The sequence below is a fragment of the Thalia democratica genome, chromosome 1 (genome assembly GCF_965202585.1).
Source record: "Thalia democratica chromosome 1, ktThaDemo2.hap1.1, whole genome shotgun sequence".
Classification (NCBI taxonomy): Eukaryota; Metazoa; Chordata; class Thaliacea; order Salpida; family Salpidae; genus Thalia; species Thalia democratica.
This window is the reverse complement of record NC_139165.1, coordinates 70225936-70238894: the sequence shown is the minus strand read 5'-3', so window position 1 is coordinate 70238894 and position 12959 is coordinate 70225936.

Here is a 12959-nt window from a genome sequence, read left to right as displayed (position 1 = left end):
GTTGTCGTAACTCTGCTTATGGATGGTTTTACATTCTTGTTTTCTTTGTCAGTATAAACATTGAGCTTGTTTTGGCCAATTATGCTTTTACTTGACTGCGCAGTCATGCTTCTAGATTCTTCTCTTCTTTCTTGAACTTTTGGTGTTCTGCTAACGGAGTCGTTCCTTGGAGTTGAAGAAGCGTAACTTCTATTAATTTTCTGGTTCGCTGAAATGTTTTTAGATCCCGAGGACGTCAAAGTAGTCTGCAGGTACGAAACCGACTTGGGCTGCTCGGAAACTTTCCCAACACCGCTCTTCTTCAAATCCTTCAAGCTGACCTTTTTCATTTTCACCGGGCTGCTTTTCACGCTCGAACGCTTCTCCGGCTTCTCTCTCGCGACCTCGCTCGACACGCAGCTTGACAGGCTGAGCGAGCTCAGGGTTTCCGAGTCGGTGTCGGGGCTCATCTTCAGGTAGTCGTTCTGCGACGACTCGCTGCTACCCAGGCTGTAGTCGTCGTTCTTCAGGCAGCTCAGGGTGGTCGAGGAGCCGCTGGTGAGGTGGATGCTGGTGTCGATGGTGGTGGACAGGATCAGCTCGCTGTCGCTCACCACCTCTTCCGAGTCGCTCACCGGCTTGAAGGACTTTCTGCTCGGGGACATTTTCAGTTTTCCGTCGATGCGGCCCGAGCTCGGGGTAAAGTATTCGCTTTTTTCGGAGGTTTTGCTCGCGCTTTCGTTGACTTTGGACTCGGACATTTTATGGTGTTACACTCAATGCTTAATCTTTAAGACACAAACCTGAAAGTTATTATTATTTTGTTCACATTTATAGACAGCTTATTTTTTATATTGAATAGTGATATAGTTTAGGTTTAAATAAACAAAAAATACACTCTTTATGATTTATTTATTTACCTACATAATTTCACACTTTTGTTTTGTAAGTAATTAAATATAAAAAATTTAAAAGATTTAAGAACAAAACTTAAAGATGTTTCATGCTTTACTAGCATAATATTGAAAAATACTATTTGAAGCTGAATAAAAAACTCTCATGAAACTTATTTAGAATTACTTTTTGTTAATCTTCACTAGCTTACTTTTAAATGTAAAGATTCTGCAGCATTTCAAACTATATTGAAGTTAATTAAATTTTACCCTTTATATTTTACAACTTTTTTTCTAATTTATGTTTGTTAAATAATAACTAACATAATGTTTAAAATTATTCATACAGATTCTTTAAAAAAAAACTTTCTCAATTTAAAAGTTTATTACTTAGCATCATTTTTATAATTACTACACTAAATAATAATAATAATAATAATAATAATAATAATAATAATAATAATAATAATAATAATAATCATAATAATAAAATAATAATAATAATAATAATAATAATAATAATAATAATAATAATAATAATAATAATAATAATAATAATAATAAGAATCAAACTTACAAATCCAGTTCGGATTCTTGACACTAAAAAAAAAGTTTTATTTTCTAAAACTTTTACTTTAATCCAAAGTTATCTTAAATTCGTCATATTAAAAAGACGCTGACGTAGTATAACTAGCTTATAATTTTTTAATGATTTTATGCAACTTTTATTTTAAATTTCTTTCTCGCACATATTATTAAAACTTGTATTTATAATAAACTTTTGTGTAGATCATTGGTCGGCATCCTTTTTCAATTGACAGGACAATTTTCTTAAAAAAAACTGCTCGCGGGCCGCACTTTGTAATAAAAAGTCTTCCTTGGGTCACTGACTTTTAAACAAACTTACGTATTTAATTATATATAAACTTTAAAAAAAATTACAATTGTGATAAATTAATCAATAGTTAAGCACTATCAATTACTAAATATTAAATCAAGAACGTAATTAAATGTCTTCAAATGGCGACGCAAGGTATTTTTGTTAGGGGGTGGGAAAAGTTTACAAGTAAAAGAAAGACCCCTTAATATGATATTTTGAAAAATAATTTAGTAAGATAAATATACTATAAATACAAAAAATCGATTGTAAACAAAAGTTAATTTTCAAAATTATAACTTTAACCGTTTTATAATATTGTAATATTTTTTTAAAAGTAAAGCATCTTCTCCAACGCTCCACCCCACGCGACACCCCTGGTTTTTACTACAATAACTTTTCTCTAATTGTTAAAAAAAAGGTTTTTACCTAAAAAACACAACGCGGGCCAAAGAACTTTGCTTTTAGGGCCGCAGTTTTCTGATACCTGGTGTAAAGCATAGAAAAAATAAAATAAAGCAGTTGCAATTACCAAAAGTTACTGAGTCTGATTAAATATTTCACGTTTATATAATGTAGCTAAGTCTTTTTATATACATCAGCTTACTTTGTTAATATATTATATGGTGCTATTAATTTCTCTCAAATTATTTTTTCATTCAAGTCTGAGTATAATTTACGAAAAGTGAGAATAAATTTAAAGACTATGAAAGCCTGATAAAATCTACTTCTTTGATTTAGTTAAATTAACAGAACTGTTGAAAACATTCGAACATTTTCTAAATCAAAACTGAGTTTATAATTTAGTAAAAATTTTGTTAAACTTTGATCAACTAAGTTACTTGATTTATTTCCTAAAATCAGCGTATTACTTTTTTGTACATGAAAACCAACTACAGTTTTAAGTTGTTCGAAGTAAGAAGTGAAAATTACTAAGCTTAGTGAAATAAATATTGTAAATAATAAAAAAATATTAAGCAATGCTTCCTTATTGGTTTATTTATTCATTTTCTTTAAAACAAAACAGTGTTTTTCTACTATTTTTCTTAAAGTTGTTTAGAATAAAAAACTACTTAGCTGTACTTGAACACCTATCAAACACTAAAAGTAAAAAGTATACTGTAAAAGAAACTAGTAAGCTTCTAAATAAATGTTTACTTTATCAAATAATTGCTTTAGTCTTTCATAAGTACATCTTATTTCTATTAGTGTTTATTGAACGATAAAAAAGCGCTCAAAAAGTTTGGTATAAGGGTCTATATCAGGGTTTCCCAAACTCATTTACTAAATCGCCCCCTTTTCAGTAATTTGAAAAAAAATCGCCCCCAACGATTTTACAAAGTAGTTTTACTTTTGAGCTAAAAAAACTTGTGTTCAAAATGTATTTTAGTCTGGTACTTCTTATGCACGCACTTTTGTGTTCAAAGTAGTTTACAGGACTTGAGAAAATATTTTACAGTTATTTTCTTAGAAGCCCAGTAAAGTGTATTAAAATACTTAATTATTAAAAAGCCTTGTGTAATCTGTTATCAATCCTGTTTAAATATGAACTGTTTTGAAACTAATGAAACTTTTAGGTCAGTGGTGGACAACTTTTGTAGTCAGCAATTCATATTTCCTAAAAATTCTTTTCTAGTTTCAACTCGTTAAAAAATGTAATTGCGGGCTGCATGATTTAAAAAAAATAACAAATAAGAAAATAAAAAAACTCGAACAAAATTGTAATAAAATGACTTAGTATTATTGTGATGTAGGAAATACATTGTGAACTGAAAAAGAAATGAAAGCGTATTTCAAAATATTAAGTATCAAAAAACTAAATTTTATTTATTTTGCACAAGTAGTTTTCAATTTACTTAGCGGGTCGAAATTCGACTGGATCTGCGACTTGATCTGAGCTGTACGTTACCCACCTGAAATCTTAACTGAAACCTGACATAATAATAATATCTCATATAACAAATTTGGACATTTAGAAGTTAATACTAAGTAACTTATTTAAACCGAACAAAATACTTAAATTATTTTATAAATAGGCATATTCTAAAATAACTATACCAGAGATTAAAAAACTATAAAAAAATGAACAGTTTATTTTACAAAAAATAAAATAAAAATAAAAATATAATTTCTGATCTAGTTTAAGGAAGTTTGACCGACTGGTTGATTGTCTCACATGAAAAGTGGTTTCATCAACAGCTTCAGTAAATGCAGTAAATTTATTAATCTCAATGCTAAGATATATTGTAAGCAAGTTAGTTGTTAAGTTAAAAATTTAATTTTAAACAGTTTAAACTATTTGTTTCGTAGTAAAATACCATGAAATAGTATTCGACTTGGAATAATCTTTAGGGAACTAAACCTAAATTCTAACAATTTTTTTCTTCATTTAAATTCAAAAAAAATCCAATGTTTTACAGTTAATTCTGTGAACAGAAAGTAATCACTCAAAAAAAAACTTTTAACTAGGTTAAAATTTTGTTTTGTAACTGTAACAGTCTTCTTGATGGCTTATTTAATTCTGTTTAAAATTTTTTTTTTCTAGCTGTTAGCCTATAATAATTTAACAGAGGAAAAACGTGAAAAACTAAAAGCTAGTGTTGAAGTATTAAAATAAACTAAGTATATTCTAATTGCTTATATATATATTGAATTAAGATAAAACAAAAAACAGTTGTATTAATAGTTTAAAACTCCTTATATAATAATAATTTTTTTTTTAATAATAAATCAAGTTAGAAAATAAAATTGAGTTTAAGAAACTTTTAAATGAAAAAGTAGAAGTCGTTATACAGATCTCAAATTTATACTCTTTTAAAACCAAAAAATTCTTTTTAGAAATATAAACTTTAATGATTGTCAAAATTTTACAATCAGATAATAGTTATATAGTGATATAAGTTATATACAGATTAAACAAGTAATAACAAAAACCTGTCAAATAAAGGTCTTTCAAACAAATATTTTAATCACTATGCTTTAAAAACTTTTAGTCTAATGTAAAACGACGAATATGAATTACAAAATTAACCAGGTCAAAATAAAAGTATTAAAAACTTTAAAACTTAAACCATTTAATAAATATAATAGAATTCCGCTTGAGTTGAAAAAAATTAAAAAGTGCAAACTCAAAAAATTATTACCATATTTTTTTTACAAAATGGCAAATTTCAATATGTTATATGCAATAATGTTATGAATAAACATGAAATCCACTAAAACAAAAAACTAGCTTTCATTAAAAAAATAGATCTATATAAGCTATTAAATTTTATATATATTTTGTTTTATTAATATTTAGTTAGTAACAGACTTTACTTTAGTTAAATTTAGAAAAATATAAATTTGTAATTTTTTTGGGTAAAAAGTGCGAACTCAAGAGGAAGTCTACCGTAATTAATAGTTATTAGGCATTATTCAAACCTGTTGTAGAATAAATAGCTTAATAAAGTTGTTATTTTAAAAAGACTACTCAAATACAATACAAACCAGGTTAAAAAAGAAATATTTCAAAAGATCAAATAAAATTAAAAAACTTTCATAAAATAAAGTCTGCGACTGAAGTCTAATATAATGTGAAGAATGAGGTTCATGACTGCTTGCAAGTTTTTCTAATCTGATTCTTAATCAGTAAAATAGAGCCTTAAGTGACCTCCTTTATAAATATCTAGATTAGATTTTTTGCTCAAGATGTTGATAACTGAACTGAAAGCTTTTTCAACAAAATAGCTGGAAGGAAAAGCTATAAACAACAGTCTAAATTCCTCTCAAATGACTGGATATTTTTGCCTTTGTTTTTGTTGAGTCCAAAAGCTTTCATATCGTTCTTTGGAAGAATTTACTTTAAGTTCAAGGTCAGTTTGTAAGTCTGAGAAGGTTTCCTGTAAGTCGTTTACTTCAAAAGTATTTGCCTCGAAGGAATCCATATTTTTATCTAGAGGGTAGCTTTTTTGTGTCAAATCTAAATTTTACTGCTTAATATGTTTAAATTGTTAAAAATCCAGATTTTTTCCAGGTTTTTTTTTGCCTGAATTGTCAAATTCCAGGTTTTTCCAGGTTTCTAGATAAATTAGCAACCCTGTATAGTTTTATTTCTTAGTCTAACTTAGTGACTTTTCAAAAAACAGCTGGAAATATCATGTGGTCAAAGTTAATAATAAATAACATAGATTTTTACAAACCATTTATGATCCCAAATAACATATATGTCAGGTTATAAAATAGTGAGAGGGATTCCAATTGTCTATGACCTATGTAATTCTTAAATAAGGAAATATATGAATGAAAATATAGTATTTACTCAAAAATAGGAGTCATAAGCACTTGTTTTTTTTTCAATTTTTTATATAAATAAAATAAACTTTTTTGTTTAAGTTTTACCTCAGGGTCAAAAAATTGATAGCAAGCTAAAATTAGTAAAATAGCAAGAAAAAAAGTAAAAATCTTATGACAGCCCAAAATTTTAAAATCGCCCCCTTTTCGCCCCCTTACTAATTATCGCCCCCCGAATTACTAATATCGCCCCCAGGGGGGCGATATCGCCCACTTTGGGAAACCCTGGTCTATATAATTCTTAGGTCTAAGGTCTTATATAGCATGTAATACTTTAATAGTCGCGTTACTGTACTAGTATTAAACTAATTAATCATCGAAATTTTATGATATAAAGTCCGTCTGTGAGAAACTCCAGCAAAAGTTACATTCAGATGATTCTTATTGCGAAAGTATAACAAATTCAAACCTAAATTGAACGATCAATAATATACAGACCAGTGTTAAATGTACTATTTACGATTAAACGTACTATATAAATAAAAAAAATGTTCAAAAAATGTTTAAAAATATATGTAGTTTTATACAATTTATTATTAATATAAAGCTTATAAAACCAATCGATGCTTAATATGGTTTGGATGTACTTTAAAAGTATATTCATTATATATCATACAAACTTAACAAGTTTGAATGAATTTCATTAGGTGTATAAACAATATTTAAAGAACTTTTTATGCCACTAGAGTTTTTAGTTGATTAAAAAGTTGGAGTAATAAAAATGATTATTTTTTGTAAGGCTAAAAGTACAAAAAAAAGACTGATATCAATCCTTTGTGAAGCAATCGTTGATAAAATATATGAAAAACCTAACAGAACTTATTTTATTACAAACAAATAACTTTTACAAACAATTTTAAATTATATTTACTTTTCTTGATTTAATATGGTCAATCAAATTTTTAATATTTGTGTACATACTATTTTACTAGTTTTATAAAAGTTTGGTCTAGAAATCTTGTTTATGAAAAAACCTTTCAATTATCGAGTCATACAGCACGGAAATCTTTTTTCTTGTCCAGGACTAGCGTCCAGGATACAGTTTAAAGTAATTAAATAAAAAACGATACAACTAATAAAAAACTTAATTCTTTTAAATACTTGGCGGAATGATTTAAAACCGTTTTAGGGTTTTAGAAAGCAAGCTAATAATTTTACGTAACTATCTTTTAATTCAAAAATTTTTAAATCTAACCATTGTTGTATGAAAGTTTTATGATTATAAATGTTTGTTAAAAACTTGCTTGTGTATACTTCATCGTTATAAAAGAAAACATAAAATGTTTATATTTTTATATTTTCTACTTATAAAACCTTTTTAAACTTACAAAAAGGTTCTTTTTTACTATTATTTATAAGCTTTTCTAATTTAATAAAATATGAAGTTTTAAAAATTAGAAGTTTCTTTTTAAAACTCTTAAAATATATTTTATGTAAGCATTTGGAATCGGAGTGTAGTTAGTCAACTAAAAAATAAACAGCAAATTTAAATTACGTAATTAGAAAACAACATCTTAACTCTGAAAAAATAAAAAACAACAATTTTTTTTATAAAGTTATATAGTTAATTTAATATTTCGATTACAGTTTTTTGAAAACTATAGCTATTAAAGAAATGTACATTAACAATTTCGCACTGAGTTAGAAGCTTTATGTTCGAAAGGAGCAGTATTAAGCTATTTTTCGATAAGAGAAAGCTGATCAGCTTTTTCTAACTTCTATCACGTGACTAGCAGAAACACCACTCATGCCACGTCTTTTTAGTGACGTCACTATTTGAAACTTGCTTGCTGTAGCCAAACCCTATTAACAAATTCTACACTACTTAACATTTAAAACTATAAATGCTTTTTTGTAGCTATTACTAGATTTGTTAATAAGCATTTAAGATAACTAATGATTGATAAAAAATAGAAAGCGTTTATGTTACTGAACAAGTCTTTTTTAACTTGTGATTATAAGCTTGTTTTGTTGCTTTACAATCTCAAACTAAAGGCTGTAGTTTTTGATTATTTACTTTTTGTATTTAGTACTTATATATAAGAGTTTCTTATACTGACTAACTGGCTTTTTTATTTAAAGTTTTAAATTAAAAAAATGTTTTAGATTGCTAATCCAGAATATTTTAGTGTATAGTGTCTGATTTCAGCAATTACAACTTTACTCTTTCAAAGCTTTCCCCAAAGATACTTGTTTTTTTAGTAAAAAATGATAACATTTTATACATATTAAGTTATTTAAGCTAAGCTTAATAAGTTTAGTATACTTTCTGAAAAATATTTTAGAAACTAACTTAATTCTAGGTCTTGGTAAAATAACTTTACAAGTCATCTGTTGGATTAAAAAAAACTAATAATAAATGGAAAAAAATTATACTTGGAAAAAAAGTCAATATTTTTTTATAAAAAATAAATATTTGTGCTTAAGTTAGTTAAAGAATATAACGAATAAGAGAAAGTATGTTTAAATAACTTATCAAAAGTTGTCAGAGCTGTATTTTAATAATTTAGTTTATGCCTTTAAGTAATATAATTTTTCGGTTTTGGTTTTAAAGTCAAGATAGCTTTTTATAGATTCTTTTTTATTAAGACTCTTCTATGATTTCTTTTGTTAATTACTTATTTTTTTCATACTGTCATAATAACAACATCTATGTTACATTTATCAACTTTATGTATAACTTTTTATCCCTTAAATACCTTATGTTTTTCATCAAAATATATAAAAAAAAGTAAAACTTTAGTTGCTTACTCTTCTTTAGATGATAAACTTTTGTGAAGGTTGAGCAACTTAATCTTTATCATTATAACTTCGTAATTTTACCTGCCTTCCATGAATCCAGATATTATTTAATAGAATATCTCTGTTTTTAGATAAAAATAACTTTAGTGAACAAGAGTTAGACAAACTTCCTTTATAGATTTTATCTATATTAGCAATTATTTATAGGATTACAGCAAATTCTAAATCTCTAATCCCCAAGCAAGTTTTCACAACTACAATATTTTAACTACTTTAGATTTGAAATATAAAAATTTCATTGAGCACAAAATAATTTTTTTTGTATATGTGACATTCACATTGCACAACTGAGAGAATTTTCAATTGTCATGCGGACTGCTAAACCACCAGGCTACATTTTACTAGAAAGTTATGGTGAATTTTTTGGATAGCATTAGTTCTTAAAAGTTTGATTATTATATGAAACTAAATCTAATTCAATTTTAAGCCATTACATAGAACTAGAATAAGTATATTTTGAAAAACTAGGTGTAATAGTTTATTATACTTTGTTAAAAAAGCTGAAATGTTCTAATCCTGGCTTTAAAACTGTAAATCTTAAGAATAGACTTGTGGCAAAAAACATTGGTCTCAAACTCTACCCCTTGCAACGAGAAACGTTTCCTGGGGAAAATAAAATGTGTTACATCATGTGTAATAGATCATTGATCATAATAATATCATGTGTACTTTGGTTGCATATAAAAGTATTTATTTACAACATAGTAGTGTGGGGAAATAAATTCTACCTTTAAAAAAAGTATTTACCTAGTTGTAAGCCTTCACTTTTTTGATAAAATTAAGGCTGTTTTCAATTAAATCTGTTAAAAAAACACATACAACTTACTTATAGTTGAAATTAGAACATTTTATTTTGTTTTACACTATTTAAATTTAATACTGGAGTTTTGAACAATAATTATAAAAAATCTAAAATTTTGAACAATTTTTGTTTTATAATTAACCTTAAAATCAAAATTAAAAATATAATATACAAGAAATATTGTAAATTATTTAAAGATTTGTGATTAATAATAAACTATTTTAAAATAGCATTACAATGGCTTTTCATTTGTTTTGTATTACAAAATACAATTTTAATCTTTAAATTTTGTTTTCTACTAAAAAGGCCAAGAAGACTTGTACTTTTAGATACCAGGAAGAAAAGGAGAAATCCAGAAAATAAAATTATAAAGCTGTGGCCACTCTGATTTAGTCTTTAACAATACGTGTAGTCATTTAACAGTCATTTAATTAAACCTCTTTTCAAAATCTGTGAGTTTAGACACATGCAACTCCTTGACAAAACGTTAAATTGTATCCAAGTAGTGGATAACTTGATATTCAAAAGTTTTTATTGTAAACTAGACCCTTGGACCAAAACATTTTAAGTGTTTTTTTCTTATTATATAACATTAAATAATATAAATAATAAAAGTTCATGATAACTTAAGTTCATTTTTTCTTTGGTAGTTCCTAACTTCCTTCTGATTTCTTTCTTTTAAAATTATTAGCTCCACAACTAGACTAAACACTTAATCAAGTTCAAGATAATCTTAAATTAACAAAAAGTCATCAAATGATTCATTGGAAATGAGTCAGTAAACTAAAGTTTGTAGCCCTTAGTTTGTAGTAAAAAACTATTTTAATTTTGTTAAATTGTTTCCCTTAAGTATATATTACTACTCCTTTAATCATAAGTATCTGTTGTATTTTTTTTTAATTTAAAGCAATTACAAATTTAGTTTATAGATTTTTAAAACTCGCCTAATTTGTTTGATGATCATGTATACTCAAAATTTCTGTATTAAGAATAGGAAGCTGTATAAGAATACTTCAGCCATTTACCAGTTCCTTCTATCACATAAATGTCTCTATATAGAAACTCAAAAGTTGTCATCAGCTAGTTTTATTAAGTTTTGAAATTTTATGATTTTTTAGATTATATTTGGTTACAGATCAGATTTTTTAAACATCTGCCAGTATATAATTTTTTGACTACTGAGTTATCACCAGCGTAACCACTGATTTTTTAAATTTTCTTCTAAGTGTTTCAAATTACAATTTTTATTGCTTTCTTTGAGTAGGAAACTAAATAAAAAGTAAATAAAAGACCAAAATTAAAAAACACATTTAAGTGGCATTGAATATTATTTTATGTAATTTAAGGATAAAAAAAATAACTTCTAAACTATAAAATTACATAAAATAATATGTAATGCCACTTAAATGTGTTTTTTAACAAATAAAACTCTGAGTAATATATCAGTTGTGTATTGTGTTTAATCGTTATTTCTTATCTAATTTTATTTTAATTATTTTACATAAAAATATTGTTTTTAGTTTTAATCATAAATTCATTGATAATAGCTCTCTCTCTCAACTTATGTTCTTTAACATACTAGACATTTTGCCTATTTGGGCTCTTCTATAAACTAAATTTAATTAAAAACTTGGAAAAATATTTTTTGAAATAATAACCTGATAAAAATATTGTTCAAAACTTCTTTTTTTTGCCCAAGTTTTTAAATTCCAGGTTTTTTAGGTTTCCATGTTAAATAGCCTATCTGTATCAGTCTTAAACCTTCACTTAAAAAGATTAATTGTACTAATTTTAAATACTACTAAATCGCAGGGTTGCCATGCACTAAAGATAACTAAGGTGAATTTAAAAATCTCAGGATGACTCAGGATATTAACAATTTATTTTTAAACTCAGGTTGAATCAGGATAGTTTTGTTTTTTTTATAAGAATTTTAGCATAGTTTTAATATTTAAAAAAGTCTCAGAACAGATTTGGTTGTTCCTATTTCAATATTTTTTTGTTTTGTAAAACGATTTTTGTTTAAGAATTTGATTGTTATTGATTTTAAAATTTATTTTATTTTTTTAAGCATGTGGCTAGCTTTGACTGCTTTTAGAAATAACATTATGTTTTTGCCAGAATAGAAAAACTTTTTTAAAGGATTTAAAAAAACTCAGGATGACTCTGTACAGTTTAAGGTCACTCACAACAGTTTTTGGTCACAAATAAATTATTTTTTGACTCAAAGAGTGGCTAACCTGTTAATAATTTTATTACTATAGTTACATTTCAATATCTAATTCATTTAAAATGTTTAGTTAACTTAAGTATTTTCGACCTAATAGTTTTTAAAATATTGTTAGACAATAAAAAGTATAGAATTTTTAGTTGAAATGACAGGTTATGTACAAAGATTTAAATAATGTTAATAGTAGACATTTTAGATATTATATAAATCTGGCAGTTTTAAAATATTTTTAGATATTGAAACTATTGATTTGAAGCTTAAATTAAATTTGAAATATTTTGTAAAATCTAAATGTTTATACTGGTTAATAGTGCACATTTAATAAAAAACAATACTGTCTAAATGAAAATGAACAATCAAAATTAAAAAATATATATATATAGATATAGGAATTTGCTTTAATGAATAGATAAGCAGTCCTAATCCTAAGGCCTAATTTTATGCCATTAACATTTTTAAACTATAAATGACAACTATGTATTTTTTCAAAAAAGTTCTAATAAAGACCCAACTTGAAATATGATTTTTTTATCTAATACTAGTTATTATTATTCAAATGCATGGAAAATAAAAGAATTTGAAACTTAAAAATAATTATATGCCAAAAAAAATAAATAAAAGAGATTTTTTATTTTTGTGTAAAAAATTTTTAGATGTTAGACCTCAAATAGAAAGCATATATAGTGTGAGTTTCATGTGGGGAATTAAGGGTTTCCCAAAATGGGTTATATGGCCCTCTTGGGGCTATAAGCTGAAAAAATCCAAATGGGGGACGTGATAGATAGGGCAAAAGACTAAATTGAAACTTATACTAGATATTCTGGAGTTCACAATAGTAAGAAAAAAAAAATGAAAAAGATCTTAGGCGTATATAAAGGTAGTTTTAAAACTTACTTCAGATATTAAAAGAAAATCTCTTGCAAACAGTAGATTTTGAGAAATGTTTTTGGAGGGCGGCCATTGCTTTTTAAATTCTTCAAAGGGGTGTTATGAACTTTTTTCTAAATTCTGGTTTAGATATTTTAAGAAACAACTGTTTATTTT